We start from the raw sequence: 8528 nt of genomic DNA, 5'->3' as shown, positions 1-8528 counted from the left end.
CCTTAAAACTTTGGTTACATTATCTAAGCATTCATCAAATGAATCCCCATACACAGTAAAGTCATCCATAAATACTTCAATGCATTTCCCAATATATTCAGAAAAAATAGTCATCATGCATCTTTGAAACATACCTGGAGTATTATAGAGGCCAAAAGGCATTCGCCTATAAGCATAGGTTCTGAAAGGACAAGTGAATATTGTTTTTTCTTGATCTTCCTTTGCAATAGGAATTTGATAGAATCCTAAAAAGCCATTAAGAAAACAAAAGAAAGATTTGCCTGCCAATCGTTCTAACATTTGTCAATGAAAGGTAGGGGAAAATGATCTTTTCTAGTTACTTGATTAAGCTTCCTAAAATCTATACATATTCTCCAACCATTTTGCACACATATTGGTACAAGTTCATTATTCAAATTCCTTACCACAGTCATTCCAGTTTTCTTGAGGACAACATGAATTGGACTTACCCATTTGCTGTATGAGATTGGGTAGATTATACCTGCATCTAACAGCTTGAGTATCTCTTTCATGACAACTTCTTTCATGGCTGGGTTCAGTCTCCTTTGTGGTTCCCTTGATGGTTTAGCATCATCCTCTAGCAAAATCCTGTGCATGCAAATTGATGGACATCATTAGGGTATTTAATTGCATCGAAAATATTAAATTTAACAATCTCTCCATCAAATTCTATAGAGAGAGTACCCTCATCTACATTAATCTTTGTCTTAGCAGTTTTCATGAATGGTCGTCCTAACAAAATTGAGGCTGATTTTGATGAGGAATTGCCATCCATTTCCAAAATGTAAAAGTCAACAGGAAATATAAGCTCATTAACCTGCACCAAAACATCTTCAACTACCCCAAGGGGATGAATGAAAGAACGATCAACTAATTGAATTACTACACTAGTTTTTTGTAAGTCATTTAGTTTTAAATCTTGATAAATAGAAAATGGCATGACATTAATGGAAGCTCCCAAATCTAACATGGCACGCTCAATTTTCATATTACCAATAACATAAGGTAATGAAAACATACCTGGATCTTTGCATTTTTCTGGCATATTCTTTTGCAAGATTGCCGACACATTCTTACTTACCACTGCTTTCTCCTTTTCCTTCGTTCTTTTGTTGGTGCACAATTCCTTCAAGAACTTTGCATATTTAGAAATTTGTTTAATAGCATCCAATAGTGGGATATTTATCTCCACATTCCTAAATGTATCCAAGATCTCCTTTTCTTGCTCATCTTCTTTTGGTTTTGCTAATATGCTAGGAAAAGGAGGTAATGGAGTGTGAGATAAAAGAGATAGGGGAGGATCAAATTTTACCCTACGTGATGTCTTGGAGGAAGCTTCTTCTTCATTTTCCTTGCTTAGTTCACTTTCCTTAAGTGGAAACGAGCCTGAAGGAATCTCCTTTCCACTTCTTAGAGAAATTGCACTAACATTCTCCTTTGGATTTATATCTGGTTACGAAGTAGTTTTCCAGAATTTTGGCCCTCCAATTTACTAACTGATGTAGCCAATTGAGTTATTTGATTGCCTAAATTCTGAATGCTTGACCTTGTTTCCTGTTGAAATTGAAGATTATTGTTAGCAAGATTTTTAACAATATCTTCCAAGGACATACCTAAATTTGAAGCTTGAGGTTGTCTATTGAAATTCTGGGAAGGATACTTTTATTGTCCTCCTTGGTTCCCATAGCTCAAATTCGGGTGATCTCTCCATCCAGGATTATAATGATTGGAAAAAGGGTCATACTTCCTTTGAGGTTGACCATTAATCCGCCTAGAGCATTAGCCTCTTGTATCGAGTCTTGTTGCAATTTTAGGGCACATATTGGTAGGATGTTCTTGGACCAAACATATTCCACAAAATTTTGCCATTTACAATTGCCCTACAGCCATTTGACGAACCAAAGCAGTTAAATCAGAAATTTGATTTTCAAGATTTTTAGTGCTTACCTCATTAACTCACCTTGTAGCTCCATCAGCCCTTGTACCAAATTGCTGCGAATTTTCAGCCATGTTTGAAATCAATTGCTTGGCTTCTTCAGGTGTCTTGTCTACCAAAGCTCTACCACTTGCTGCATCAATCATACTTCTATCCATTGGCAATAATCCTTCATAAAAGTATTGGATTAGGAGTTGCGGAGAGATTTGATGATGTGGGCATTTAGCACACAGTTGCTTGAACCTTTCCCAATACTCATACAATGTTTCTCCAGTGAACTGTGTTATGCCACAAATTTCTTTTCTGATGTTGGCAGCTCTTGTTGTAGGGAAGAATTTGTCTAAGAACAATCTTTTCATCTCATTCCATGTTGTTATTGAACCAAAGGGTAGATAATAGAGCCAATCTTTTGCTTTATCCTTCAAAGAAAAGGGAAAACTCTAAGATTTATTTACTCTTCTGTCACACCATGTGGCTTCATTCCGAAGCATATAATATGGAATTCTTTCAAATGTTTATGAGGATCTTCACCTGCACATCCATGAAAAGAAGAGAGTAAATGAATTAAACCGGATTTTAATTCAAAATTAACCACAATATTGGGAAATGTAATGCATAAATGTTGTTAATTTAAATCCAGCGCAGCTAGCTCTTTGAGAATTCTATTCGCCGTATTTTCAGTAACTTCTTGAAAAATAGATGTGTCACCAATAGCCAAATCTATTTCCAACTTCTCTATGAGACAACTTTTTCTTTGTCGAGTCTCTTTTCTTAATCGAGACGCTGTCTTCTCAATTTCGAGATTAAGAAATTAATTCGAAAAGCGAGTCATAAACAAATAAATTAATCAATGAGAAACTAAAATAGGTTCCCCAGCAACGGCGCCAAATTTGAACGGGTTGTCGAAGCCCTTCAAAATAAATTACTGATTTTCTTAAACTAACTTGTAGAAATAGTGAAACCGGGTCCAATCCCAAGGGAACCAATATGGATAGCTTCTCCAAGTAAAATAAAAATGGGGGGGGGATTTTGAATGTTTGAATCAAAATTATAAATAAACAGAAAATAATGAAGGCCGAATATTAAAGTAATTAAAAATCAATCTTAACAAATTTCCAATCAAGAGCGCTAATTCTATCTAATTGTAATGATGATCATAGGCTAAAATATCAATTCTTCTATTCAAGTACTTAGTCTACTTATTCGAAAAAGCCGCAACAAGTGTAATTCTCCTAATATAATTGACTCAAACCTAACATCCAAATTAAAACTTACCATTAGTCAACTGGGCACGATAGCATTCCATATCAACTTAATGATAGCATTAAGAATAATAAGAATGACTAAACCAACATTAATTAATTGAGATAACTACAATTGAATTAACCTTATTCTTTTATTTCCCTAGAGCCTATTATGCAAGCTATGTAATTCGAATAAGCCGCAATCTCCCGCTATTTGTGTCAATCGTTCATGACAATTACGGATCACAAACTCAAAGTTTAGCAATAGAAAAATCAATATGAAAGTTGAGTCGTCAGTCTAATCAATATCAATAATTCATAAATAATAAAAACAAGAAATAAAAAATACTTGAATTAAAAAAGAATTCTATTAAGCACAAAGCCTCATAAAATCACAACTAGTATTTATTCACTCTTGAATTAGAAACTAAAAACTTAGCCACTCATGGTGGAGTAAGAATTCACAAGAATTGTAGAGAGTAGAAGAAGAATAAGAATATCAAGTATCTAGCTGTCCTTATATAGGAAGTAAAACCCTAAACCCTAATAAAAGAATCCTTATAAAAAAGAAATAAGCTTCCTATATAATCTTATGCCTAAAAGGAAGTATAAGATAAAGAGTAATCTAAATAAACTAAAATCCTAAATACATGGGAGAAAGTTCTCTTAATGCAATACTTCCAAGATTAAAGGAAATTAACTAAAGATAGGTCCACCACAAATTAATCTCTAAAAAATTTGAAGCTCTCTTTCGCATCTTTCAGCAGCACATGGGATGCAAGGCGTGGTCACGCCTTGTCAACAGTGGTCTTCTGTACAGATTTCTACGGAGCTCATGGGTTGTAAGGCGTGGTCACGCCTTATCGACAATGATCTTCTGTGCAGATTTCTGCATCTCCTCCAAAAGACTTGGTTTTTAATAAGTTATGACTTAAAATATGTCTTTAGGCTGAATTTTGCTCCATCCTTGATATTTCATCACCTAAGTCAGAATAAACAGAATTTCCATAATTAAGTACATTATTCAACCAAATCGTAAGGGAATTAAACACAATAAGTATAACTATTTATGACCTATCAAGTATCAGAGGACCTTTTGGATGAGGTTGAGAAGAGAGCATCGGATCTGCACTGTTCAGACAATAGGATCATCGAGATGCCAGGTTTTTCTCTGAAGGGGATAGCATCTCAGTGGTTTAGGGATTATACTCTTCCCTTTTTGGATGGTTTCTCTAACCTAGAGTGTAAGTGTTGGAATATGAGTTATTCCTATGTTACCTAGGCTGATAAGATTTCATCAATATTACCTGTTCATAATCATTTTCTACATAAGTGTCAAAAGATGAGCAAACATTAGCACCATGACCATAAACACCACATATACCATAAACCTCATTGCTTAGTACATTTTTAGTTGAAGCAAGTATTTTAACTTGTCTAGTAAATTCAACTATTTGCATAGCCATTTCACTATTAGATACTACTATATCATTCACTCACACTTTTTTTATTCTCTCACTTTTTTATTATGGATTGGGTTCTAACATCTCAAAGATATCATAAACCTCATCAACAGTCTTTTCTAATACAGCACCCCAACTGCATTATCAACCATACATTGATATTATTGTGTTAACTCATCATAAAATGATTGGTTAGTTATTAGAACTGGGTACATGGTGTGGGCATTGCAATAAAAGTGATATGAAGCAATCTCAAGCTTCATAAAAGAACTCATTATCCTTTTGATGAAGCTAGAAATTTCAACCCTTAATTTTTTGGTCTTTTGATATGAGTAAAATTTACTCATAAATGTTTAGTAAACTTTGTCCTAGGTTCTTAAAGAATTAGGAGGCAAGGTCATTAACCAAGCCTTTATTTTTTCTTTTAATAAGTAAGGAGAACATATCATTCTTAATTGGTCCTTATTCAATCTAAATAATGGAAATGTATGAATTATAGCATAAAACTCTCTAATAAATATTAATGCATCCTCACTAGGCATACTATAAAATGAAAGAAGCATATTAAAATGATGTTCTTGAGTTCATAATTCCTAGATGCATCACCTAGAACTATACATGAAGTAGTGTTGCCAGTTATAGGCAGAGCATAATCCTTCATGGCCATTTGCCTTTTAGTTGCTACTTTTCTTTGATCATTTGCCATTATTTCAACGTCTTCTTCTGATTCCTCTTCTAGCTTCCCTTCAAATTCCTCATCTTCTACTATCTTTTGAGGTACAAACTCACTTTCTCCTTCTTGTTCCTCTTCTGCCTTTTAACAACTGATCTCAAGTTGTAGAAATTTTGAATTGATGAATCACCTGACCTAGTTTTTTTGCTAGACATATAAAATAAAAGAAAATTTTAGATTTAAAATTTAAAAAACAAATAAAACATATAAAAAAATAAAAATATAAAACAACACTTGATAATTAATCAATATAACAAATTGGACATAGTTTTCCGACAATGGCGCCAAAAACTTGATGTCTATAAATTTGTACTTACAAGTGTACAAACTATTCTTATAGTAAGAGTACGTTCACCTCGAGATCAATCTCTAAAGGAATTGTAGAGCCTTTATTATACAAACTAACAATCATATAAAATACTAAAAATAAATTTAAATACTCTAAACTAATAATTTGAGAAAGTATGATATTCATAAAGAAACAAAATAAACTATCAAAAAATATTCAATGATATGGTTTATGTAACTATATGATAAAAAATAGTATTGAGTCTAGTCAATTATTTAGTAATCCCTCTGTTATAGCCTTAAACCTATATCTAATGAATGAGATGATGATATTCATTTTTTTTTAATTACTCAAGCTAATGATGCAACTAAAGTTTATTTTACCAACATATATTGAAGTAAAGATGATGCTTCTAATACATTCAACCTAAAAAGTTTCATAGCAACTACTATTATTAAAATGATATGATGGTCAACCAACAATAATAACTGAAATTAATAAAAATATAAAAGTAAAGAAATCACTTGTTAAATAAAAAGATAACAAGATTCATACATAAATTAAGAACCTAAACTAAACACTTAAGAGAACTAGCTTGACATATTTAATCCAACTATCATTGTAATTAAATAGAAAGACATAAAAAAAATAGAAAATAAAAGCTCCCTCGAAATCTAGAATCCTTAGTATGAAGATGATTGATCTTCACTCTCCACTTTTTGAAAAGCTCCTTAGATTTTGAAAGAACAATGAAAACTAAAATTGAAGTATTTATGGAAGATGAAATATAGAGAATTCCAGAGAGAGGAATAATAGAAAAATGTAGAATGTGTATATTGTGTATCTAAATACAAAACTTTTAAGAATTAACTTATAACCACTCTTAATTATCCTAAATAAAGCAAATAACTAATAATGGTCCATAATTATAAAAAAAAAACTAATTAATCTCCCATTTTGAACCTTGTAATTTTCGGCTAGGCCTGTGGAAATAGCATTTCACGCATCTTAATTATGGGTCTTGGCAACAACAGTTCTATTTAAGACCATTTGTTAGTATTTGGCTCCATAATCTCCTCCTTCGGTTAGTGGCACTTGAATTTAGACAACTAAGCTAAAGTGAGGTAAAAACATCTATTATATATATATATATATATATATATATATATATATATATATATATATATATAGAAAATAAAGCTCTTCTTTGCAGAACCAGTAACCTCGAGGATTGACTGGTAGTAAGACTGAGGCTTTGAAGTGTTCCAGGGTTTGAAAAACCATCCTGGAGGGAAAATATTTGAAACCAATTTGGAGGGGCTTTCTGTACAGAATCCTTCCTCAATGGTTAAAACATTTTGAAAAATCGGTTTTTCCAAATACTCATTTGATTTAAAACGTTTTGATTGACTCAAAACAATCTCCTGAGAGTTTGGCTTTGAAAAACTGTTTGAATTTTGAGATAGATTTGGAGGGAAAATCTCTATCTCGGTATTTTGAAAAGGGATAGAAAGTATACCTTTACCCTTTGTAGAAGAAGAGGACGACTTTGGAGTCGCTTCTGGCTTTGGAATAATTTGCTTTGAAGATGGTTCAGACAGGGATTGAACCATTTGTCTTTTGTATTCTTCCACCCTTTGAATGAATTCAGGGTCTTGCTGAGCAAGCCACTCCTAAATTTATCGGGTTTGATCAGCTTTGGAAGGATCCATTTGTTGAACTGGATCCGGTTGATCAATTTCTTCTTGGATTATCTCAGTCCAATTCCTGATGGGCTTTGCAGTTGAAGGGAGAACTTCCTTCGCTGGGCTTTGAATTTGGGCCGGCTTTGAACTAGCCGTGGACTTTTCTTCTTTGGATTTTGATTTTCTTGGCATTTTTCACTCCTATTTTTGCAAGAACTCTCTAGTCAGAAAGTCGGGAATAGAATTTGATTCTCTTCGAATAAATTCAATTTCAAAATCAAAAACAGACAGAATTGCTTGCCATCGGGCGAAAATCTGCTTTGAAGCAATATTTTGAACATCTTTTTGTAAAACTTCTTTTGCAGACTTGCAATCAATCCTTAAAAGAAATTTTTGATTCTGTTTGCTTTGGAGATGTAGGTTGGGTTGCACCTTCGAGGATCCATTCTTCTGGAAGTGTAATGTCTTTCCATTGAATGGTTTTTGGAATAGTGGCGTTGGATTTGGATAGATCTGTTTGTAGGAACAGTGTTTCTCCTTTTGGTGAGTGAAGTTTGTGTTTGGAACCAAAAGCAGAAATCATAGCTTTGTAATGAATTTTGAAAATTAATGCTCTCGAAATAGATCCTTCAAGCATTTTGTAATTGTGAGTTTTAATTTGAAGAACGATGCTCTTTAAAATATTTTTATCGTTTAAAGAAATCGTGATATTTGGAAAACAATTGAAAGAAATAGGTCCTTTATTGAAGCTCGACTCAATAGTACCTAACAGGGAATCATAGAAATTTATAAACCTAGCATCCCTAAGGACGGCTAATATGGAAGTATCTAGACCTTCTCTAGTAAGGGGCTTAATACCTACCTGGACTAGACCTATGTGGATATACTTATAATCCTTTTCCATATGCTTTTGGAGGGTTTTTGGATTTAAGAGATAAATCTCTTCAAAAGGCTTTGAAATTTGAATGTCTCTTTCTTCAGTTTTGATTGTAAAATCAGTCTTGAAGAGAGGGAACTTTGAAAACTCATAAATTTGTTTCTTTTGGACTTTGGGTATTTCCCAATCATCTATATGCTTTGAAAAATCTTCAATAGTGATTTCTTCACTATTTACTAGACCTTTGTACCTCGATGATTCAGAGGCAGAAGAATTTGAG

General features: G+C 33.0%; 2 non-coding genes across 2 annotated transcripts; both read left to right on the top strand.

Moving 5' to 3' along the window:
* Nucleotides 1-2161: 2161 nt before the first annotated feature.
* Nucleotides 2162-2268, top strand: LOC112534780. The gene has a single exon (XR_003079033.1). It is a non-coding gene; the product is annotated as a small nucleolar RNA R71 (small nucleolar RNA).
* A 2603-nt stretch (nucleotides 2269-4871) lies between these two features.
* Nucleotides 4872-4978, top strand: LOC112534779. The gene has a single exon (XR_003079032.1). It is a non-coding gene; the product is annotated as a small nucleolar RNA R71 (small nucleolar RNA).
* Nucleotides 4979-8528: the final 3550 nt, after the last annotated feature.

Source organism: Ricinus communis, chromosome 1 (assembly GCF_019578655.1).
Source record: "Ricinus communis isolate WT05 ecotype wild-type chromosome 1, ASM1957865v1, whole genome shotgun sequence".
Taxonomy (NCBI): domain Eukaryota; kingdom Viridiplantae; phylum Streptophyta; class Magnoliopsida; order Malpighiales; family Euphorbiaceae; genus Ricinus; species Ricinus communis.
This window is presented reverse-complemented; position numbering and strand designations above follow the sequence as displayed.